The following is a 26,915-nucleotide window of genomic DNA, read 5'->3' as shown; positions in this document are numbered from 1 at the left end:
GAGCACAAAGCAGATCACAGCCAGATGCTGTGAAGCAGCCCCACGGCCCTAGACTTGGAATTAAATCAAAATCATATTCTTATAATATTCTGTGTTTTTTTAATGAATTCAAAATTTCGGAAATTTCACTACACTCTGCTGTCAGCACTCTGAGCTACAACCAGAGTCATTCACTAAGCTAAACTTACAACACTCTAGGCCTCTTATAGGAGACATCTTCAAACTCCTCTCCATTTATTTATTCTACAAACAGAATCCAAAGGCTTAGAAGATACAGGAAGAAAGGATTAAGGTTAACTCACTCTTTAAGAGGTATGTAGCCTTTATGGAAGGGGAGGAATAGAACACCGGATAATTTACAATCTTACAGTCAGGAAGCTGAGAAGGAAAGAACGTTGGCACTAACATGCCTTCCCCTCATCCCCATTATTTCCATCCTGACTTTCAGCTTATGGAATCATGTAGTCTATCCTTAGATTCCTCCATTCTCAGATGATCCTAACTGGAAACACCTTCACTTTCACAATCAAGGATGTGATTAATTTTAGACAATCTACTCCAATCAAGTAGACAACAAAACTTAACCAGCACAATCATTGCAGATATCTTGAGGAAGGTTAATGCTTGGTTCCTATAGCATATTGTATTAGTATATTTTCAGTACTGAGGGATGAACTAATAACACAATAGTAATTTGTTTTATCTGTGTCATTAACAATATAGGAGGTAAGTAGTTTTACAACTGCTTTCCCAGCGACATTCCAATGATGTTACTGTCTTAGAGTAACTTTTGTTTCTGTAAGTAAATGGTCACCATCTTCTGTAAATAATAACAGTTAAACTCACTGGTTCATCATTTAGATTGTAGTTTCTGAATATGTGAAGATATTTAAACAATCTATGCAAGATAGTGGTCAAATGTTTTCGTGGATCTTCAAATAACACAGGTGCAGCTGAAAAGTAGTGTTACTTATCTCACTGATGATAGCTATGTCTTCTCTGTTGGTGTCTTATACTACCAGGGATCTGTCAGTAGAGATGCATTCAATTATGGTACTAAGTACTTTTAAATGGTTCCCTAAGATATAATTAAAGCAGTAATAAAAATCAGAACATTTATCTTAATGAGGATGGAGCCTTTATAAAGGCATTGAGCGTAAATTGTGTGTTAGGTGAAAGATATCAAGAGTTTTTCTTCATTTACTTTGTAACCTTTACTACATTTAGAATAAGCATGTATACGTATATGTACATATATGTATATATAATTTATAAGCCATATGATGTATAATGTTATATATATTAATAAGGTAAGAGCAAGGTAAATGTAATATCAGCAATATAATTATGTTACATGTGTGAAGAATACTTGTATACATAAATGTATGCATACATGTATACATGTGTATGCAGAAAAATTCTTCAGTTTTAGTATCTAGTTTGTGATAAAATAATACAAATATATCTTCACATTGTATTTGGGTTTAGTGCTTCATTATCTTTCTAGAGAGGTCTGAGTTAGTAAAGAGCAAAATTTATTGAAAAGAAAGGTATCTGACATTATTAATAAGAGCAAAACTAAGCAATTCTTTATTCAAATAATCTCTGCCAACAAGAAAGAATGAAGTGTAAGTTGTGCTCCAGGTATATTCTGGAACTTGGGAATGACAGAATAACTAAGTCAGAACTCTGTCCTAGCAGAAAACTGATCGTCAATGAAGCACAGAAGAACAAAAGAAGAAGACAACAAAGAGCAAAATGTTCAAGAAAAATCGATGCTTTGCAGAATATTCTAACAATAGACAACATAGACAAGATTGGCTCTTAAGATGAGATGCTCCAGATTTCTTCCCAAACTAGATGAAAATTAAGTTGGTGTTTGAATGATAAGGGGATGGCTGTGAATAGATGCTTAGAATGAGGCTCATTCGTTGTTAGTATGACTAGAGTAGCAATGAACATGGGTTAAACAATGCCTTTGTAGAATGTTGTAAAGTCTTTTGAGTATATAACCCAGAGTGGGAGAGACGGGTCATATAACGATGAGTTCTAAGCTGTGTCCCAGCCCCTCCTTGCTCTCATCTCTCCTTCTTGCTCTTTTCACTCCTCTCTTTCATCCATCTCCTCATCCATTCTTCCATTTCGGAATTCTCTTCTACTTTTTCTTTACTCTTCTTATGTTTATTCATTCTTTCCTACTTCTATGCCTTCCTTTTTCCTCTCTTCTTTTTGAACAAAGAGAAGTAATGTAAGATAATGTGTTTCAGTTATATATGATAAAATAATGTTTCTCAGGAACCCTCACAAACTAAACTGGTTAATTTTAACACTACAAAAACTAATGATTTAGTTCTCTTGTGAAAATTCTTTGCTTATTTTCCAGCATTACAGCTGTTCCCCTTTAAGGAGTATCTATTTATTGTGAGAGATATTGTGCTGTCCTTACTCCCCTTATGTTTTTAGACTTCATGCTAAATGAGATAATCATGCACTATAATCAATTTTATGAATGTTTTATTCTAGAATGTTATGGGTAAGTATAAAATATGCTTATTCCATTATTTTTGCAGAAAGAAGCAAGTTCTGGCAAACTCTTAACAATATTTAAGTTGTGCAAAATTATGGGACATTTCATTATAAAGATATGTAAATGCTAAAATGGAAATGAGTCAGAGTTTCATAAGCATCAACAATGTTGACAACATTGGCTAGCAAAGACTATATCAAAGTCTTGAATATGTTCATAAAGATATCAAAGGAAGAGGAATATAGCCTCTGTGTGTGTGTTTTATGCTTATGATGATCAGGATTCTCAATCATTGCCTAAATTATGAAATAATTTAAAATTCCCTTTTGTCTGGGCTTCTATTTATATTTATAAGTATGCACTTCCTTCTCCTGTTTTCTTGTCAAAGTAACTTACTGTCTTATTGTAATGTAGCAAGTAGAACTGTCCTGGAAACAAGCTAGGTTCCCTAATAAGGTATTAAGCAATGCGTTTTGCAGACTCTTCCAACTGTCAAGACTCTTGTAATGCATCAAAGCTTTAAAAAAATACACACAGCAACCGTGTTATTAATTATAAAGCATAAACCTGAAATTGCTGAAACAAAATACTTTTACATCTCCATGAAAAACATCTTAGAATAAAGCAATAAGTTTTAATTAGAGAATAAATCCCACTCTATAAATGTGGCTGTTCTGAAATGAAAACACACATAGGAGTGTATACCATTGAATATGAGGATAATGGCTGAAAGCTTGCTCTTTATTATTAGGATTCTCTTCAGGAACAGAAATTATAGAATGAGTCTCTCTCTCTATGTGGAAGGGGATTTATTAAAATGACTTGCACGCTGTGGTCTAGCTAATCTAACAATGGATGTCTATGAATGGATGATCCAAAATTCCAGTAGTTGTTCAGTCCATGGAGCTAGATGTCTCAGCTGGTCTTCAGGATACATTGGAATATCAAAGATGTAGGCTGTCATGACAGTGAAAGAATAGACTTGCAAATGAGGGCAAGAGAAAGCATCCAAGAAGAGAGAGAGCTTTTCTTCTTCCAACTCCATTATATAGGCAGCCAGCAGAAGGAGTGGCACAGATTAGAGGTGGGTTTTCCACATCAATAGATCTGGATTAAAGGCTCACCTTCCTACCTCAAATATCTGGATTGGAAGTGGCCCTTCCCACTTCAAACGATTTAATTTAGAAAAATCACTCACAATGCTACCAAGTTATTGGGGTTTTAGTTAATTCCAGGTGTTGTGAAGTTGACAGCCAAGAAGAGCCATCGTACTTTTCATCTTCTAGAGTGTTCTTTTCAGGAGCAAGATGTTGAAAACATTGGAAAATGGCAGGCTTTCTACTACTGGAAACCAATTTGCTGATTCCCTACCAAGGTGAAAGCAATAGTTCTGCTGAGTGTTAGGCTGACGTCCACCATGACCTTTATTATCAATTTCTCTGCCTCTCTTGTCTTCCTGAATCAGTTCCTGTTTTTATCCACAGACTTGAGTGGATTATTCTCTTCAAGGTGCTATAAAAAATATTGGTTGACTGTTTTTTAAGACCTTGGCACAAGCCATTGCTTCATTGTGTGGTCTTCCTTATGCTGCCATTACACAATCATCTCCTTATCACTCAAACACCAACTTAATTTTCATTTAGTTTGGGAAGAAATCTGAAGCATCTCATTTTAAGAACCAACCTTGTCTATGTTGTCTATTGTTAGAATATTCTGCAAAACATCCAATTTTTCTTGAAAAATTTGCTTTCGCAATCTTCTTCTTTTGTTCTTCTGTGCTTCATTGACGATCAGTTTTCTGCTAGGACAGAGTTCTGACTTAGTTATTCTGTCATTCCCAAGTTCCAGAATATACCTGGAGCACAACTTACACTTCATTTTTTCTTGTTGGCAGAGATTATTTGAATAAAGAATTGCTTAGATTTGCTCTTATTAATAATGTCAGATACCTCTCTTTTCAATTAATTCTGCTCTTTACTAACTCAGACCTCTCTAGAAAGATGATGAAGCACTAAACCCAAGTACAACGTGAAGATGTATTTGTATCATTTTATCACAAACTAGATACTCAAACCCAAGAGAGAATTTTTCTACATATAAATCCCATTTAGTAAAAAAAAGTCACACATGCTTCTGATACCTTTCAAAATCCTCACCTGAGATTTCACACTAAAATGAATATGTTTGATGTGTACTGCTTTCTCAGAGATGAAACATTTTTAAAGGAAGAATATCCATTACCTCCAGCATACATGTGCATTACTGATGGCACAGATACTTACATAGAACTGTAACAGATAAAAACTCCACAGAAGTAGATTTTATTTGACAATCCTAAGACTTTTTTCAATGATTGCACAAAAGTGTTAAGTAGAAATGGCCTAGGGATAGGTGTTGAATCAATATGCACCAGTAAGTTTGTGAAATCAATGTTTTTTGATCCTGAGACACAAGAAAATTGATGTAACTAGTGCTGTGTAACTTCTATTAATTGCCCATGGTGACAGAAGATTTATCAATTACATATTGACTTCTTTAAGACCATGGAAAAATGGAAGTGGCCCTAAGGTTAAGTATAGAAAACAGAAGCCCTCACTATGCAAATGAGAGTGCAACAGGAAACCAAATATTTTATCATTCTTTTGAGTTATGAATGTTCATATTCTTATATTTGATTTCAGCAATGTGTCTCCTCTACTCATCTCTTACCTTAGATACTAGCCTTCTCAGTTATGTGTTTGATAATGTGGGCAAGAGAATCTCTGACATGAAAACTACTTGTAAGCCTTTCTTGCCCCTGAACTGTTTTAGGTTGTAGGTGAATGGAGAAAAGAGCAGGAAAGAAAAGGAGACACTATGAGAGGGCTCCACAGGAAATGATGCAAGTAATATCATCAGCATTCTGGCTAGTGTTATGTCAACATAGGAGAAGGAAAAGTCATCTGAGAAAAGGAAACATCAATTGAAAAAAATGCTTCCAAAGAATGGGCTGTAGTCAAGTCTTTGGGGGCATTTTTTCTATGTTTATATTGAAAATAGATTTTTTGATACAGTATATCTAGATTACAATATCCCTTCCTCTACTCCTCCCAGTTTCTCCCCACCTTCCCTCCCATCTGGATCCACTACCTTTTTGTATCTCATTAGAAAATAAATAGGAATCTAAGGAATAATAGTAAAATAAATAAAACAAAACAAACATCAGAACAGGACAAAACAAATATAAGAAAAAAGTATTCAAGAATAGACATAAGCAACAAGCATAGGCTAATTCTTTGACTTCCTCATAAATCCCATAAAAACATAAACTTGGAATTCACAGTATATACACCTTAGTGATTGATATGGTATGGGTATGGTGACTCCAGTGTTGATGGTTCTGGATACTATAAAAAAGGAAGCTTAGCCAGCCTGGAGGACCAAGCCAGTAAAAAGTACATGTTCATGGCTTCTGCTTCAGCTACTGCCTCCAGTTTTATGCCATGTGTGAGTTCCTGCTCTGATTTTATTTAATGATGAACTGTGTTGAAGAGTAAGTAACCTAAATCATTCTTCCACAATATGCTTTTTGTCATGTAGTTTATCATAGCAATACTAACCCTAAGATATTCAGATAGTATCATTAAATATTACTTATATATTCTCCTTTTCAGGAAAAGGAAACAGGTTTAAGCCAATGAAATTTTCCTTGTAGGCATATTGCCTAGAGATGGTACATATTTTTTCCTTTTTTTTCTCACAGACCACATGACTCTTAAAAAGGATGACCAAAGTGTCTAAAGTCCTTTGGTCCTTAGAAGGAGTAACAAAATACTCATGGGAGCAAACACGGAGACAAAGTATGGGACAGAAACTGAAGGAGGGGCCGTCTGGAGACTATTCCACCTGGGTATCCATCCCATGTGCAGTCAACAAAGGTTGACACTGATGTGAATGCCAGAAAGTGCATGCTGACAGGAGCCTGATATAGCTGTCTCCTTAGAGGTCTGCCAGAGCCTGACATATACAGAGGAGGATGCTCACAGCTAACCATTGAACTGATCATGCGGTTCCCAATGGAGGAGTTAGAGAGAAGACTGAAGGAGCTGAAAGGGTTTGCTGACCCATGGGGAGACCAATAATACCAACCAAAGAGCTCCCAGGGTCTAAACCACCAGGCTGGGTGCACATAGGGAGGGGCCCATGGCTCCAGCTGTATATGTAGTAGAAGATGGCCTTGTCAGGTATAGGTAGGAGAGGAGGTCCTTGGTCCAGTGAAGGCTGGATGCCCAACTGTGGGGTAATTCCAGGGTGGGGAGGTGGGAGTGGGAGGATGGGTGGGGGTACATCTTCATAGAAGCAGGAGGTGGGGGGATGAGATAAGGGGTTCCTGGGTGGGGGGAAATGGGAAAAGGAGATAACATCTGAAATGTAAATAAAATATCCAATAAAAAGATGGTGCATTTTTAATGTGATGTCTTGCAATAACTTTTATCTTTCCCTTTATTGCTATTTTAATATAATAATATAATTAATTATATTATTAATTATATTATTATATTTAATATGTGGTATGTTTTCTTGTGCTTAAAATAACATGGCACCTCCAATTATTGCTTTTATCTAAGAAGAAATAAACAGAAAGGCTGAAAAACAATGAACTACAATAAAATGCCAGGTAATTTGACTGCTATTCATAAGTTTTCCAGCAATTCCTACTCAGAATACTTTTTTTTAACTTCTAGTGGTATATCAGATCAAAGAAAGTTGATCATTAAATGTGAACATTAAAGCTACAGATAAGTTGAAAATTATACACATGGACAAAGGAGAGCATTGGTATTGAATAAATAACATGTGGTTTCTCCCCAGACAATGAGACTTAGGTAAAATAACTGGTCAGATTTACAAGATCCTAAAAATGTAGACCCAAGCTGTCCACAAGGTTTTTTTCTAGGTAAGTCAAATTCTGCTGTCTTAATTATACATAATGGCCCATGCCTTGAGGAAAGATGACTCTATTGGTGTGCTACTCTGAGCTGAAAAAGAAGTTGCTTGAGAAAAACTATGGGAACAACTAAATTAAGATATGCTTGGGGGGAACAAAAATGTATTTATTACTTACTTCTATAGAAATGTATTTAATTAATTTTCTACAGTATAGGTACAAAATTAGAACCACTATTTGCAAATTGGACCCGAGATCTTGTTATTTCAGTAAGCTGTTCACTTTTCCACTGATGGGAAGGTAGGACAGGGTAAAAGTCCTACTTACTAATTTTCAGTTTTAAAGAACACTGATTTTGCATACTTGGTGAGAATACTCAAGGTCTGTCTTCTCAGCAAACTAGAAGTATGAAACCATTTCTTTTATCTATAGCTGCTGTGCTGTATGTCAGAATTCATCTACAATTGACCAAAATCTTCCTGTTACTTCAAGATCCAAGCTCTGAAAGCTTTAACTTTGAAAATTTGACTTGAATGACATGAGATCTTTCAGGTTTGCTCTCCCTGGGTCCTGACTTATAGCACATTGCACAATATCTTGTGAATTTGTCTATGTTATCCTACATGTCACAATTTCCTTCTATTTTATGGCTAATAAATATTATGGTATAAATGGAATAATAATAAATATTATGAATAATATAGTTATAATTGAATAATAAATATTATGGTTTATATACATAATATATAGCGCAGTAAGTGCAGGACAGTGAAGTTGAGTTCATTTGTGAATTCTTGCAGTTCAGTGCAGGTCAGAAATGACAGTTGAAGCCAGAGAACAGGAAAGAGTCAAGATTAGAACAAATTGCCAGGGTTAGTGAGGTCAAGCAAATCAGTTCAGTGAGAACCTGAGAAAAGCCATATTGAATCAGTTAGTATGAAGAGGAATTTGGGCCAGAACAGCTGAGTTGAACCAGCTAGCTGGAGCTAAGAAAGAACTATAAATGATGAGCTTATTCAGCAAGAAGTCTCCAAAACAGTAAAAAAGTCAAGTTTGTGTCGTGGTCTACCTGTGTTTCGAGCCTCCTTAGAAGATGGAGACAGAAGATACCATGGAAAACTGTGTAGATGACCTAGCCAAAATGGCATACTTTTTCAATAGAGTGACCATGATTAAATAAATAAGATAGAAAAAAAACTCAGAAAAACATCATATATCAGGCTGGAAGATCTACAGACACAGATACATATGTTTCAATACCTACATGAGTTTTACCATCACACAGAAACACACATGTGCAGCATATACACCAAAACAGTACCCTCAAAATGGCAATACATGGGGCATACAGTTGAAATGGGTTAAAATTTCAAGATGCTTTCTCATTGATCTATCTTTAACACAAAAGCTTTACATTTTAGGAATGATCTGAAGACTTACTCTGTAGGCTTTATTTATTTGATCCAAAATAGTCTTTGTGTAAAGTAAGTTAGCTATGTATTTTAAGCTTACTTTGTGATAAGCCAGTAGATACAAGATACAATTCCCATATACTAATATAACTCTTTATTAGACTTATTTGCTTGAGTTATCTTTACTGTGTTTTAAAATATCATTTCTTCATTACTTTTATGTTTTGTAAATTGTGAACTTATCCCTTCCATATTATGAGTTATGCTTTTCAGATAAAAGTGAATATTGACCTGGTTATTGCTGGCATATACTGTATGAGTCATACATGTAAATTCACTTATATCTCATATTACATCTCTCTTTTTAATATACCAAATCAATTGAGTTCTATCTAATTTTCCATGCAAAACACTCATTCAAAGTATATATAATCCAATTGCATTTAGTATAATTCTCACTAAAATCAATTTTAGAGTGTTCTCGTCTCTGCCTCTCATTAAAAGATGCCCCCATCCCCATATCTGTAGCTTTACCGTTCTGAACTCTATAGTTGGAATACCATTATCTCCTTCAGAATTTGATTGGTTGAATTTGATCACCATGGTGTCAATTGAAAGAGTATGGTTTCTGACGTGATCAGAAGGTTTAGAGGAACTGATATCTTTACCACTGCTTGTTATAAAGTGAAGATCCTCCTGGTGTTTTTGTTTTTCCCATGCATCTGCTTGCTCTCCTACCTTAAGCAATAAGTAGAAACCATAGGACAACTTCAGCAGAGTCAAAACAGCCACTTCTCTTCTGTTCTTTGATCTCTCAACCTCTAGAACATTCAACCAAAGTATATTTTACTCCTTTGTAAGTTAATGACTCATAGACACTATGTTGTAGTATCACAGGCTAAATTGAAACATGGACACTTCATGAAATGAAATCAAATTGCATCAGAGTCTATTGTAACTAACTTCCTCATGGACTATTATTTGTGATGTTTATCCCAGCTGTAGCATGTTTAGCATTTAATCCATAATTATAGACAAATTACATTTTATCATGTGACTGTACAACATTTTATCTATTCTTTCATCAGATTTTATGTATTTGGGTTGCCTCTGACTATATATATACTAATATTAATATTGCTTTAATGTATATAGTTTATGTGAATGCACAGTTATTTCTCTCTTGGATATATTCTTGTTGAAATTGTTGTGTCATATGATAAGTCTGCATTTAACTTTCTGACAAAGTCACAGACTTTTTCAACACTGCCATCTAATTTTATCTTGTCTCCACCAGAATTTTGTTTGTCCATTGCTTTAATGTTTATTGTTAAATCTTATCTTCCCTAGAGATACTCTATTGTCCTTGGAGAAAGTTCAAATTGTTGATATGTTTATCGAGAGAACAGTTTAACCACTAAGATCAATTCACACTTACAGTGTCTGGAATCTTGCCAAAAGTGGGAATGAAAAAAGAGATATGAACAGGCTGAAGAAAAATGAGAAAAATGGAGGAATTCATGCATGAAGGTGCCCTGGGATGTTCTGAGGCAGGCATAGCAGGCTACATCTATAAAGCCAACAGTTATGAGGTTTAAGAAGGAGGACCTACAATGTCAAGGTCAGCCTCAGCTTTGTATTGGATTTGAGGTTAGCCTGAGGTAATATGTATAAAGTTAGAAATTCCTTGTAAAAGAACACCTTAACATTCTGTAGTCTTGCTGACTATTGTTAATAAAGATGTGGCCTTTCATTTAAAGTCAGAGACTGATTCCAAATAAGTACTAGAACTCTCAGCACTCTAATCAAGATAGTATTTCTTAAATGATAAGGCTTAGGATGCATGCACAAATTTATTTCCGGAATCTTTTGCTGGCATCTTGACCAAGTAGTTTAACTCAAGATTTGTTGAACAAAGTGGCAGTTAGCAAAATTCAAAATTCCAAACATAGGCACCAAATAAATGTTTTGAAAGCATAGGAAGAAAGAAATCCATAATTATTTTTTAATACATACATTGAAATCTTGCAAAAGCAAAATTGCATGTTTCAGCTTTTTAATAAGTTTGAGTACGTAAGACAAAGATGGCATGAATAACAGAATAATTCAAAACATTATCAAAATATCTTTGGCAGACTCCTTTGCAAGCAATGTAGGGTATTATCTATATAGATCAATATCACACTTTGCCATATCTATGCTAAAGGTGATCTCTGTCTATCAATCTTGTTTGAAGAGAGAATTGTTGTAGCAAAGGGAAGTAGAAATTTTTACCAGCCTGCTGTGATTTTCCCTGCAGTACTTCATAAAAAAATGGAGTTTTTTAGGGATGTAGTATTTGAATGAGAAAGTCATCTTTTCCTACCTGTTGTTGGCTTAGGAGACATCGCCATGCTATTCTTTGGCTTGCATTAGGAAGCAGTTCTGAGTACACAGTTTCTAAGTTTTTATCCAGATATCATTCTGTCTTTTATCTACATCTCTTTCAAGCATCTCTCTGAGGCATTAAATCCATTTAATATCTTTGCTATGAATGAACACTCACACCATGTTTAAAAAGAACTCAAACTTTTGCCATTTGTCAATTTTTTATGCCTTACACAGTATATAGGCCAACATTCAAAAACCAACTAAAAAGTGATCCTAAGTAACATAATTTTAATGGTAAGAAATTACACTTTTGAAACTCTTACATATTATAAAAATCAACAGCACTTCAATTTGGGACTTGAAATGCAATATGTTCAGTATAAATTCAAAGGAAGCATTTCACTGCACACTTCATTGGTGATGAATGAACTGTTTAATTCATGTGGAAACCATTGATTGAAATTAGGGCTTAGAGGAGAGATGGGGACAGAGTTAACTTCAAGTTACTTAGGGAAGAATCTTTTCATTTAAGAGTGTTAGTACTATCAACAAATAGGACCATAAATAATTTACAGAAGCATTAGTAATAAATGTGCTGCATGAAAAGGAAATAACCAGATCAAGTCCGATCACCAGATGTGTCAAAATAATTTCACAAGGTGGGGGAACAATAAACATGTAGATGCTGCTGGTGGTTTCAGGGACTTGTCAAGATGTGAATGTTGGGGTATGCATGTGAAAAATGAAGATATTATGAAGAGATGAAATCATACATGTATTCATGCTTCTAAGAAGTAAATGTTTATTCTTGCTATAGTTTTATTTATCTCATTATAATCCTATTTTATCTTAAGAATAATATCTTAAGAACTTTTTAAATAACATGCTATTACATGTTCTAGAGTTTTTCTCAACTTAATCACTACCTATTATCCAGAGTAATAGAAAATTATTTACGATCATTCTTCCATACATGGAATTCTTGGTGACTTCTTAATTAAATTACATTTTATAGATCCAGACTTCTGATAATATAGTGAGGGATAGCTGTTGTTGATATTTTATTTCAGATGATATTACATCTGTTAACTCTATAATCTGGTTGGAGTTAACCTATGATCGAGATGTAACTTGATACACATACTTTATCAGTTTTTAAGAACAAAAAAAATATACAAACACATACACACACAAATCTATAAAAACACAATATCAAAAATCATGACATAAAAGACAATTTTTCTAGCTAATTCATTTTGATTTGGTTATTTTATTGTTTGAAATAGTTTCAGTCTCTTTTTTTAAATTGAAAATAAAGATTTTAATACAGTATATTGTTATCATGTTTTCTCCTCTCTCATCTCCACCCAGATCCTCCTCACCTCCAACCTATTACACTCCATGCCTTCTTTCTCGATTTGTTTAGAAAGCAAACAGGCAAAACTAAAATAACACAACAAAGAGAAAGCATGCAAAGTGTGTGTATGTCCATGCATGTGCATACATACACATAAACACACGCACATAACACCTATAAAAACACAATATTAAAAGTCATTATATACAAGCAAAAGACCAAGAAAGTTAAAACATTTTCTAAGCAAAGCAATGGGAGACAAAAATTGTGGGACTGTGAAAGGATAGCATGGTTTCTGGTCGAGCGCTGACTAGAGATGGCCGAAGATACAGACCCAACAGGTATCCTTGCAAGGTATCTAATCTCCCACCGGAGGACCTCTCTGCGTTCCAGCCACAGAGGCTGCCAACTCAAGCAAGGTAACAGAGCCAGCCAGGACCCAGCCAAGAGAGTCACCTCGACCAAGAGTCTCACTATCCTGGCGGGCTCTGCTGGAGCTTCTCTCCCTTGTTCCCCTCAGCTGCGGGCTGGTCCAGCCCGTACTCCCCCAGTCTCAACTCTTTGTGGCTCCCAGCAGTGCCTGGGAGCCCAGGAGTCTGAGACCAGTTGATCCCTCCACGCCTTCTTGTCTGGGGTCCCCATACAAGAGCTCTACCCCCACGGGTCTCAGACTGAGGTCTTCCCATGCCTGGAGTGGAGCTCGGTGGCTTCTCATAGCCCAGCGTCTGCCCTGGCGCAGTGTGGAGTATACTCAGTGAAATTCCCCGGCTTCTGCCTCCCTGAGCAGTGGTAGACATGTGGGAACTACAACTCAGCCCAACAGGACCCACACCTATCCATGCAAACTACAGCTCCACAAAAAATATTCCCCCCAAACACCTTTGAGTTTCTTTTGTGTTAGCCGTCTCCTGCTGGATGTGAGGTCCACCACTAAGTGTGGTTTATACACCCAGTGAGAGTAAACTGAAGAAAAGAAATTTTTCCTATCGGTGACTGTCAATAAGAAATAGCTTTTTGGTTAAGGATGTGCACTTATGCCCCTTTGCTCCTCTTAGCACTAGGAACTATTTCATAGGACCTGTGTGACATCTGTTGATGCTACCAGAGTCTCTGTGAATTCATATGTGCATCAGAACTGTGGTAGCCAGAAAATGTACTACACTCTGACCTAGAAAAAAAAAATCTGTATTTAGTGATCCTTCACCCACCATGTACTGGAGTTATAGGAGTGTATCACCTAGTTTATCGAATTCTGGTAATCAAAACCAAGGCTAGCCCATATAAGCTAAGCATTTGTAGATACCTACAGTGACCTTTCTAGTTGACATCATACTTTATCAGGCAAAAACATTCCCTATTCCTCATTGAATTTAGTTCTGTTCTTCCTCTTATTTAAGAATTCAGTCATGGTGAATGCTATTTCTTAAATATTCTTTTTCTCCAAGAACTGTAACTAAAAATCATTCTTTCAACAGCCAACTCTACAAATTTTCTGTACTTTCTTAGCTATAACTAGGGTATTTTATAATGTTTTTAAAATGTTTTATCCAACTTTTATTTATCTTACCATAGTTTGGTTTTTATAATTCATTCAACGCATAGACTAGACCTCACAGTTAGTAGACAAAACCCATGGACATACAAGACTAAGGTCTTCTCTTTGAGAAAACCATATTTCCTCAGATAATGCTCATTTCTCTGTTATGCCCACTGACATAGGTATCTTGTGCTATATTGAAAGTCTATGAACAAGATGGAAATGCCCTGAAGGTGGGAAAACTGAAAAGACTGCATCTCACTCACTTGTGCATTCACCATGTTTTAGAAAGAGTAAAAGTAGGTCCTCAATAAAAGCTTGAGAATTGAGATAGATTCATTTGGTTGAATTGCTTGAAAATTTTCTGTGGGAAAATATTATAATGAATTTCACAATTTCCCTAACCACAGGCGGTTGATCAGATTAGTTAGCACTTTTAATAACTCAAATTCATTGTACAGATAACACACTACATATAATTTAAGCTTTTCTCCAATAGAATGACTTCCTACAGTTTCAGCAGAGGTTGTGCAAATTAAGTTAACATGGTGCAAATGATTTCTGCTCTGCTTAGTTTTGAACATGATTCCTTTCAGTGGGTGGCATGGGGGTGGGTAAGATCTGTCACCTACACTCCTAAGAGCAGGCTAGCCTTTGTATTCATTTCGTTTTCATTTCCAAAACACCTATGAGTTCCTTTGAAGTCTTTTATGCAATTTACCTTGAATTGCATTCAAGTCACAGAATGCTTTCAGGGAGATAATTTATACATCTTAAAATAAATGACTTTCTCTTTCCATTTCCCCTGATGTATTACTATTTATCCTCAATTATTTTTGAGGTTTATACTAGCTTATATCAAGGATGATCTATCAAGTACTCTGTTGATCTCTACCGAGTAATCATTTGGTCTTTGTTAATTCTTTGTAGCCAATGTTACATTTAGAGAGATCTCAAAGTTCTACATATGTGAAAACTAAGTAGATGCAATTGAAGAACCTTATACCCCATTTAAATGGGCAAAGTAACTTAGGTTGGTTTCTTTGGTTTTATATTTCAAACTATTTTCCCAGAGTTGGAGCTGGGTTTGGTAGTACATATTTTTAATCCCATCACTCAGAGGCTGTGGTAGGAATATTGCCTCCAGTTTGAGGCTAGCCTTTGCTACCAATCAAGGTTATCTTAAGATAAAGAAGAACTTCATTTAAAACTACAACTGAAAACCAAATAGAACAATCCTATCACAACCCATTGTATATAAGATCTGATTTTTGAAAATACATTACTGGGTAGTTCTACATGGATGCATGAAGATAAGGATAAATTAGATACATGTATGTGCATGAACATGTGGTTCAAAAACTATCCAAAGAATACATCTTGGTGTATCATCACACATATTTCATCCTCTGATTTGACATTTTCTAAGTGGAAGAATAAATGCCTAGAATGAATGACATTGGGTGCAGTTCTCATCCTTATTAAAAAAAATTATTAGATCAGCCAAATCAATGGGGTGATAAATGTTTCAGCCAGATTACCCTAGTCATAGGAGGCAGATAGAGGGAGGGAACTGGGTGGGAGAAAGGGTGGGGAAGGGAGGTTTTGGGATCAGGTGTGGAGAGAGACAGAGGAGTTGGCCAGATGGCCATGAGAATGAATGGAAAACTGCAGCTGGCTGGGGTAGGGGCATGCCAGGGACCTGGGATAGAGGAAGCTCCCAAGAATCAATGGGGGTAAACTTAGCTGACACTCACAGCAGTGGCCATCCTATAGCCAAGTAGGAACCCCAGTGGAGTGATAGGGCCACCAAACTACTGACAAAACTTTCAACCCAAAGTTTACCCTGCCTACAAGAAATGCAGGAATAGGGGATGGAGCACTGACTGAGGGAATGGTCAAGATATAGCCAGCCCAACTAGAGACCCATCATACTGGCAAGTACCAATCCTTGACACTACTAAGGATATTCTGTTATGCTGGCAGACAGGAGGAACCTAGAACAGCTGTCCTTTGAGAGGCTCCATCTTACAACAGACTCCAACAGATGCAGAGGCCCACAGCCAAACATTGGATGGAGCTTGGGTACTCTTTTGGAAGAGTTGGGGTGGGACTGAAGGGGATAAGAACTCCATATGAAGACCAACAGTGTCAACTAACCTGAACCCTTGGAGGCTCTCAGGATTAAGCCACCAACCAGAGAGGTGGATCTAGGCCCCCAATCCCTACATGTATGTAGTTAGTTGTACAAAAAACTTTTTATGTGGGTCCCAAACAATTGGAGCAGGGGTTATGCCTAAAGTTGTTTCCTGTCTGTGGAATCTGTTTCTTTAATTCAGCTGTCTTGTCTGGTCTCAGTAGGAGAAGGAACACTTAGCCCCACAGAGACTTGATGTGCCATGGTGACAGGATGCCCAGGAAGCGGGCTTTCAGTCTCTCAGAGGAGGAGATAGGGGACAGGGAATAGGACTGTGTGGGGGGGGTCTGTAAGGAGGGGCACTGATTCATATGTAAAGTGAATAAACAAACAAACAAACAAGCAAATAAATAAATAAATAAATAAAGTTAATTAAAAGAGAAATAAGAAGTGGAGTAACAATTCTGGGGCCTTTAGGTTTTAGAAGAGTCACATGATTCAACAAGCTATAGATGCTTCAAATGGATTGAATGTTCCCACAGATGCTCATTTTCATGACTGTTATTCATTAACTTTCATTTTTATTAAGCAAAATGGACCCATGTATACATGTCCCATATTATTTGAATAACCCAATTAGATGCAGCAGCACATTTTAGCAGAGTGTGCATTTCTTGTTCTATGCTACTATTTTTCTCAGTGCCTTTACAACCATCAGTCACTTTGTTTTTCATAGTGGTCCTTCTTTGAGAAACTAAGTTCAAGCCACAGGTTGAAAATGGCAAGGTGCATTACAGAAATCAATGTTGACTGATCTGCGTGCTTTCACATAAGCTGTAAAGATCAACATTCTAGACACTTTCCAGAGAGAGTAGCCACTTATTTCAAGAACTTAGGAAGCAAAAGATTGTTTATGACGATGGAAACAGTGCTTCTGTGCTTGAGAAGAATCAAAGATTTTCTGAGACAGACTTTTAAAAAAAAAAGCCACCGGTGTTGTAAATGTTTGTATCTATAACTGTATACCCTCTATATATCTAAAACTTTATCATGAAGTATATGTAATGTATTATTAGATATTAATAATATTGAATATTACATTTCATGTAAATGTAAGAAAAAAATATATAACTATTTATATAATTTTTATATATAATTATCTATATACTTTTATATATTTACATATAGAGACAGTTATATATAAAAATTATATATTTATTTATATGTAACTATATATTGGTAGTTATATATAACTGCTTAGTTATATATAGATAGTAATATATGAAATATATATATGTATATATATACATATATATGTATAAAAATGACTCTAAAGAATGTAGCATCATGCATGAAAAGCACTTTTGGTTTTAAAGCACTAAATTTAGGTGGGGTTGGTGGATGGGTGGGCATGGGGCTGGGATGGGTGAGGGAGCACCCTCTCAGAGGCAAAAACAAAGAGGGATAGGGTAAATAACTCATGGAACGGGGCCAGGAAGGTGGGGGCAACATCATTTGGAATATAAATAAATAAAACATTTTAAAAATAGTAATTTTAAAAATGAAGAGAAAGGATGTACAATAAAGGGGAAAATAAAATTTTACTGTCAAACTGGGAAGACTTAGCTTTTTGTTTTCTAGCTTTCTTATAAATAGACCTTTAGGAAGACTTAAAACTCATTTTGGGGGGGAGTTCCAGGCAGGGTTTCTCTGTATAGCCCTGACTGTCTTGGAACTCATTCTGTAGATCAGGCTGGCCTCGAATTCAGAAATCCACCTTCCTCCGCCTTCCAAGTGCTGGGATTAAAGGCGTGCGTCACCACTGCCAGACTTAAAACTCATTTTTAATTAGTTAATTAATTAATTCATTTGCATCCCAAACATTATCCCCTCTTGGTACTTGCCTCACACTGTTTCTACATAGATTACTAGATTGACCTGTCAGTTTGCACATGATTAGGCAGATGAAGCATTCTGGGGTCTCTAGTGATGTACCTTGAGATATAGTTAGAGAGGTTCTTGGCAATATGTATGAAAATGCACTAGATGCTTCAAAGCATTTAAGGTTGCTTATACAGTCCACATGCTTTATTTGTCCCGTAGACACTTTATTTGGGCCATGTGGAGTATTAATCAGTATTTTATACTGATTAATTTTTAATTTTAAAGATCTAACATACAACCTGTTATATAACTCATTCCTCCTATTTAAAATATTCCTTCCTGGAGGGAAAAGGGAAGTAAATGAAACATACAAGAGTTAGGAAGGTCCTGAAAATTAGGATCCACAAGAGTTCTTTTCAAGGTTATGTAAGAAGTAACTATTGCTAGAGTGAGATACTCTATCTTCTTTTTGTGTGATTTATTTATTTTTATTTATTTATTTTTTAAATCAAATCGTACTTTTTTACTTATTCATACAGGGGTTATAAACACAAAAAGCAGGACATGGGGAAGGGGATGACATAGGAGTGTGAGTGTTCATGGGAGAGTACAGATATCTTTCAGAACAGGGTATCGGCTGGGTGAAGGTTCAGGAGACAGTTCACTATGACTCTGTCTATGATTCATTTGTCCTTATCTAAGTTGGTACTATCCGCCAAGGCTACCTATTTACAAGGTCTGTGACTACTCAGGCTGGTAAATTTCCACAAAAGCTGCCTGTTTACAATAGCTTATAGCCATCTCTTTCAATGTTTTTTCAAAGAGTCCCAAGACTTGGTGTTAGTATACATGTATGATAGGCTTGTTGCTGATTTTAGACCTTCAGTGTATAAGCAGGGCTGCTTCTGACATCTCCTCTCTTCTCTAAGTATAGAAGGGCTGTGGCAATTCTAATCTTGTGAAGGTGGAGATAGAGGCCTGACCTCTAGCAATTGAAGGGGACCTTGTAATGGCTCCGGTCCCCGTCGTTGTACAGTGAGGCATGAGGGCCATATCCATCCTGATGTCTTTTTCCTGGAGAGGGGATACTTTTGACATCAACCCCTATGCAGTCAGGCTTGTCCCTCAGGGAACCCAGAGAGATATTTTTAACTTTTATTTATATTCCCCTGCAGTGCTCAGCCTTGCAGCCTAAGCAAGAATTCATATCGCCAGTCAAAGTGGGTTCTAGGTGGCCCCTCTCTGCTTGGTCTAGGGACAGAAGTCTCCTCTTTTAGGTTGGTTGGAGATGGGTTTTGGGAACACCCTGGATAGAGTAACAACCTCATCTTGAGTCTTGTGGTTCTCCATAGCTAACTTATGATAATGTATCTGAATAGGTTTTGCTACCTATTTTTTAAGATTTATTTATTCATTTTATGTATATGAATACACTATAGCTGTCTTCAAATGCATCAGAGATGGCCATCACATCCCTTTACAGATGGTTGTGAGCCCCCATGTGGTTACTGGGAATTGAACTCAGGACCTCTGGAAGAGCAGTCTTAACCACTGAGCCATCTCTCCAGCCCTGAGGGATCTCTTTTAAAGAAAGAGATAACTGCAAGTTTTGCAGGCATCTATTATTGTAGGGTTGTCTTCTCAATGATGTAGCTCTCTCAGTCATCTATGTTTCTGCCAGTAGTTCCTTGCCCATACTAAACTCCAATAAGTAACTCCAACAAGCCCATTGATTTAATAAGCTGAAATAGATGTAATCATCTTTTTAGACTTCTGTCAATGCTCTATCTTGAATGAATAAAAGTTACTATCTCCTTGTAAGTTGTTTTCCAAGGTCCCACAAACACTAAGGTTGTTTCCATTGTTGTTGATTACATGACAAAACTAGGTAGTGAGTCCCTATGAATCCAGTTCCTTAGCTGGAGGACATAGAGAAAACAGTAAGACTAAAAACTCTTCCTATTACCTAGTTCTCATAGTGTTGGAAGGTGAAGTGCAGTCTTCTGGGGAAGAATTGCAGGCAACAGTTCTCAGTTAATAGAATTTGTGTACTAAATTATCAATATGCTAGGAAAGACATGCTTTCCTAAAAAAATAAAAATAAAAAGTTGTAAAAGTTGCATGACTGTCTTGAGTGCCATCAGCTGCTTTGCAATTCGACTTACAAGTTGCTACCCAGGAAGTAACTCATATCTGGTATAATAAACCAGAGCAAAAAGCCATGGCTGAAGAAATTATCGGCACAAATGTTAAGAATTACTGCTAGTTGTTTGGTTACATACAGACTGTACCAAATTGCTTCCAAACATTTGTGTTTCAGCTAGTGTAAGATTGTGGTCTATAAGTGATAATCACTAACTACCTGGAATCTAACCAGAACTTGGACAATATCATTTGGATAGAAAAACCATGTTTCTTAGGCAAGAGTAAGTATTTTTTTTAAAACAATATATCTTTCACTTGGTGTGTGAAAAAATACTTGATAAGCCCTGCTATAGTTTGTTTTAAAAGACACATGGTCATGCATTGACAGAGGAAATTTGTATGTGACTGTGAAGAAACCCATAATTAATTACATTAAATAATTGGAAGCAACAAGAAAAGAGTTTAAGCTATAGAGTAAATATTGATTAAGGCTTAGGTGACATATTAAGAGTTACCTTTCTCACTACCCATTTTTGTATTTTGAGTTAAATTGGAATGGAAAGGCATTTATATGTTCTACATTAGTGACTGGTATGACCATGGACAGAGTTTGTTGGTAGAAAATAACAATACTGCTGAAAGGAAAACCTCCACCAACATTTCCAGTAGTACCCTCAGATCACCATGACGTAAAACAGCTAGTTGTTTTGTGAAGCTATTATGATTAAGAGAATGCAGAGACGATGTTAATTTTATCGAAAATTTATTTTGTATTTTAATTTTTACTAGATTTTATTTTATTGTGATGTTTTAGTTGTTGTTTGTTTATTTGGCTTCATGTCTACCTGTTCATCATATATGTGTCGATGTGGACAGAAGTCAGAAAAGGATATTGGGTTCCCTGGAAATGGAATTATAGATAATTTTGTGTTGCGGGTAATATTTAAAGAAAACTCCAGCGTGGCCTCTGGCCCCTTTCAGCTGTGGCACACTTGGCTTCTGGCCACGCAGCATGGCAGCCTGAGCTAAGCAGAGCCACACCTCTGCCTGGATGGGCATCTTGCTGGGGTTTCCTGCTGCTGCTACAATTATGTACCACCATATGGATCCTGGGAGTCAAATCTGGATTCTCTGTAATCACAATACATTCTCTTAACTGTTGAGACATCCCTCTAGCCCCTCTAGGGATTGGTATTTTTAAATAAATGTAATGAGGTTAGGTATCATCACACATTAAGGAGTTTAAAATTTATAACTTTAAAAACTATAAACCAAAATTTTATTGTAAGACTACAACTTACTTGATCTTACTCTAAAAACCATAAAACTTAAAGACAACTTTATGATCAGATATTAGGTGGCATCTCACTTTGTCAGAAGCAAGATTTCTCATTGATCTACAGATAACAAGCAACACTGCAGAGTCAAAGTGTAGATGTTGTTTTTAGTATTTTCTTCAAATAATAACCAGAATTTAATTTGCTTGGTTGGAATTATCATTACGTTATTATGCATAGAAGAAATAGCTGCTACCTTGCACATTGTGTGGATGAAATGTTGCACATATGGAAGAGAGCATATTTCATTTATAATTTCAGAGAACATATTGCACAATATTCTTTCTTGTAATCTTATTTTCAACCTACGATAATCATCATCATCATCATCATCGGAAACGCTAATAAGGTTCATTATTGTTATTGCAAGCTATTATTACTCTCATTGCTGTTTCTAAAGGAAACTGTTTAAATATCTATTAGGGCAATTGTTCTCTCATTTATTGACGATTGACATTATCAGTCTAATTCCAACAATAAGTGGTCAATCCTGTCTCTCTTCTATTTTAGTCATCACTATGGCTTAGAAATGCTTGGGAAGTCTTTGCCGAGGAAATAGAAGGTTGAGATATAATTTTTAAAACTTTTGCCTAAAGAAAATTAGACTACAATGCCCACAGGTTAAAAACCTAGTTCTATTTGATGTAGAAGTGAATGTTCGCAGAGTTACAGGCATTTCCGACCTGAAACTATCAGTAGAGTGATATTGGCAGATTCCTCAAAAGGCTGTCAGTTTCAATTTCCATCTTGTTAACATCCTTAAGTATCTGATCCACAGTCTCCTTTGATATATCTGTATTTCTCTATCTCTAATGATCTGTCTGTCTGTCTGTCTGTCTGTCTATTTATACCCTGGTATATTGGTAGTCAAGTTTATCACTTGGAATCAATCCTTAAATGTTACCAGTTTTTACATTCAGAAATTCATTTAAACCTGATTATGTTTTGAACTTTCTAAATTAATTAAAACATAACAGTTTTTCTGCTCTTTGCTCTTTAAAAATGTCATTAAATCAAATGCTTGTATGTCCTAGACGGCTGCCATATGTGCCATAAGAATACAAAATGTAGCCAGGGAGTTACTCAGTGAGTTTAAGATGCTTTGCTCAACTTTGAGTGGATATGTACAAGTATTAGAGTTCCATTTAGAAATATGAGCTGCTTTACCTTAAATTTGTTTCTTCATTTGTCTATTCTGTAGTGGATATTTTTCCTGTGTCTTTTACTCTTTGAAGTTTGAACATGTTTTGTTTCTAGCTGGTTTTATTTGTGAGTCTATTTATGTGACCATTGTACATTCACTCTCTTCTAATGAAGATTGTCTGGTTTCTGTTCATTCTGAATTACTTTTCTTACTTTTTGGTATATATAAATAATGCTTTTGAAATTTTATTGTGCTATTTTGTAGACTCTCTCTGCTTAGTCTATTATTTCATAAATATATATGTGACATAAACATTTCATTCAGGACTAGGAGTAATTTGTAGTAGTAGACCCCATGGCTATTTACAAGGTTATATGGGGCTGAAGATTCAACCGTTAGACAACAAATTACTTGTCTTTCAGACAGATATAAAATCAAATTGCCCTGTCAAATAGTGTCTGCTTCTTTATGCTATCTTTAAATATTCAGCAAATGTATCCTTTTGTGTTTTCTGCTGAGATATAAATTAAAAAATATAATAAGATGTGATCTCATGTCTACATATTAATCATACATTTTTCTCACAATCATAAATATAACAATATTAAAAGAAGGGGGAGAAAAGATCAAATGAACTACAAGAAATAATTAAATTATTAGCAAGCAAAAGGCTGAACACTATACATATAAAGGAAATAGGAAATGATGAGAAAGTCGAGTGGACTGCTGTTGGTAAGGATGACCACCGTCTCATGCAAACCCTGAGAGGAATAGTGCAGCTGCTTCAATTCAGTTTGTTCCTTTGTTACTATGAGGCTTGAGAACAAAGAGTAGCCAAGATTCTAGTTAGCTGAAGACTTCATTCCAAACTCCCCCACTTTTCAAATGCAAATTAATGGTTTCTGTGCTGAAAAAATAATTAAATGTCATTGACACCATATTAAGAAAGGGTTCCCCTTTGGGATGGGGCAGACACAGAGTCGGTCTGCTCCTGTCCAGGGGAGATACTGAATCCTGAGTCATCAAGGAGCTACTGCACTCAGAGCAGCCGGTAAGAACAGAAACTAAACCGAGACACTTTGACATTAACAGAAGTTATGAACCGAATGGTCTTAACAGACATCTATAGAACATTTCATCCTAAAACAAAAGAATATACCTTTTTCTCAGCACCTAATGGTACCTTCTCCAAAATAGACCATATAATTGGTCACAAAACAAGCCTCTACAGATACAAAAAGATTGAAATAATCCCTTGCATCTTATCAGATCACCACGGACTAAGACTGGTCTTTAATAATGACAAAAACAATGGAAAACCCACGTACACATGGAAACTGAACAACTCTCTACTCAATGATGACTTGGTCAAGGAAGAAATAAAGAAAGAAATAAAAGACTTTTTAGAATTCAACGAAAATGAGGACACATCATACCAAAACTTGTGGGACTCCATGAAGGCAGTGCTAAGAGGAAAGCTCATAGCTCTAAGTGCCTACAAAAAGAAACTGGAAAGAGCACACACTAACAAGTTGACTGCACAACTAAAAGCTCTAGAACAAAAAGAAGCAAATACACCCAGGAGGAATAGAAGGCAGGAAATAATCAAACTCAGGGCTGAAATCAACCAAGTAGAAACAGAAAGAACAATACAAAATATCAATAAAACCAGGAGTTGGTTCTTTGAGAAAATCAACAAGATAGATAAACCCTTAGCCAGATTAACCAGAGGGCACAGAGACAGTATCCAAATTAATAAAATCAGAACTGAAAAGGGAGACATAACAACAGAAACTGAAGAAATTCAAAAAATCATCAGATCCTACTACAAAGGCCTATACTCAACAAAACTGGAAAACCTGGATGAAATGGACAATTTCCTAGACAGATACCAGGTTCCGAAGTTAAACCAGGAGCAGATAAACCATCTAAATAGTCCCATAACCCCTCAGGAAATAGCAGCAGTCATCAAAAGCCTCCCCACTAAAAAAAGCCCAGGACCAGATGGTTTTAGTGCTGAATTCTATCAGACCTTCAAGGAAGACCTAATACCAATTCTCTTCAAACTATTCCACAAAATAGAGACAGAAGGAACACTACCCAATTCGTTCTATGAAGCTACAATTACACTCATACCCAAACCCCACAAGGACCCGACAAAGAAAGAGAACTTCAGACCAATCTCCCTTATGAACATCGATGCAAAAATACTCAATAAAATTCTAGCAAACCGAATCCAAGACCACATCAAAACAATCATCCATCATGATCAAGTAGGTTTTATCCCAGGAATGCAGGGATGGTTCAATATTCGGAAATCCATCAATGTAATCCACTATATAAACAAACTTAAAGAAAAAAACCACATGATCATCTCACTAGATGCTGAGAAAGCATTTGACAAAATTCAACATCCCTTCATGATAAAAGTCTTGGAAAGATCAGGAATTCAAGGCCCCTACCTAAACATAGTAAAAGCAATTTACAGCAAAGCAGTAGCCAACATCAAGCTAAATGGAGAGAAACTTGAAGCAATCCCACTAAGATCAGGGACTAGACAAGGCTGCCCACTCTCCCCCTACCTATTCAATATAGTACTGGAAGTCTTAGCCAGAGCAATTAGACAGCAAAAAGAAGTCAAAGGGATACAAATAGGAAAGGAAGAAGTCAAAATATCGCTATTTGCAGATGATATGATAGTATACTTAAGTGACCCCCAAACTTCCACCAGAGAACTCCTAAACCTGATAAACAACTTCAGCAAAGTGGCTGGTTATAAAATCAACTCAAACAAATCAGTAGCCTTCCTCTACATGAAAGATAAACAGACTGAAAAAGAAATTAGGGAAATGACACCCTTCACAATAGTTGCAAATAATATAAAATACCTTGGTGTGAATCTAACCAAGCAAGTGAAAGACCTGTATGACAAGAACTTCAAGTCTCTGAAGAAAGAAATTGAAGAAGATCTCAGAAGATGGAAAGATCTCCCATGCTCATGGATTGGCAGGATTAATATAATCAAAATGGCCATCTTGCCAAAAGCAATCTACAGATTCAATGCAATCCCCATTAAAATCCCAACTCAATTCTTCACAGAGTTAGAAAAGGAAATTCTCAAATTCATATGGAATAACAAAAAACCCAGGATAGCGAAAACTATTCTCAACAATAAAAGAACTTCTGGAGGAATTACCATCCCTGACCTCAAGCTGTACTACAGAGCAATAGTGATAAAAACTACCTGGTATTGGTACAGAGACAGGCAGGAAGATCAATGGAATAGAATTGAAGACCCAGAAATGAACCCACACTCCTATGGTCACTTGATCTTTGACAAAGGAGCTAAAACTGTCCAGTGGAAAAAGGACAGCATTTTCAACAAATGGTGCTGGTTCAACTGGAAGACAACATGTAGAAGAATGAAAATTGATCCATTCTTATCTCCTTGTACAAAGCTCAAGTCTATGTGGATAAAGGACCTCCACATAAAACCAGATACACTGAAACTAATAGAAGAGAAGGTGGGGAAAAGCCTCGAATACTTGGGCACAGGGGAAAAGTTCCTGAACAGAACTCCAATGGCATATGCTCTAAGATCGAGAATTGACAAATGGGACTTCATAAAATTGCAAAGTTTCTGTAAGGCAAAGGACACTGTCAATAGGACAAAACGACAACCAACAAATTGGGAAAAGATCTTTACCAATCCTTCATCTGATAGAGGGCTAATATCCAATATATACAAAGAACTCAAGAAATTAGACTCCAGACAACCAAATTACCCTATTAAAAAATGGGGTATAGAGCTTAACAAAGAATTTTCAACGGAAGAAACTCGAATGGCCGAGAAGCATCTAAAGAAATGTTCAGCATCCTTAGTCGTCAGGGAAATGCAAATCAAAACAACCCTGAGATTCCATCTCACACCAGTCAGAATGGCTAAGATTAAAAACTCAGGTGATAGTAGATGCTGGCGAGGGTGTGGAGAAAGAGGAACACTCCTCCATTGTTGGTGGGACTGCAAGATGGTGCAACCACTTTGGAAATCAGTCTGGCGGTTCCTCAGAAAATTGGACATAGCATTACCCGAGGATCCAGCTATACCACTCCTAGGCATATACCCAGAAGATGCTCG

This window comes from Grammomys surdaster, unplaced genomic scaffold (assembly GCF_004785775.1).
Source record: "Grammomys surdaster isolate TR1022 unplaced genomic scaffold, NIH_TR_1.0 125776, whole genome shotgun sequence".
Taxonomy (NCBI): Eukaryota; Metazoa; Chordata; class Mammalia; order Rodentia; family Muridae; genus Grammomys; species Grammomys surdaster.
This window is presented reverse-complemented; position numbering follows the sequence as displayed.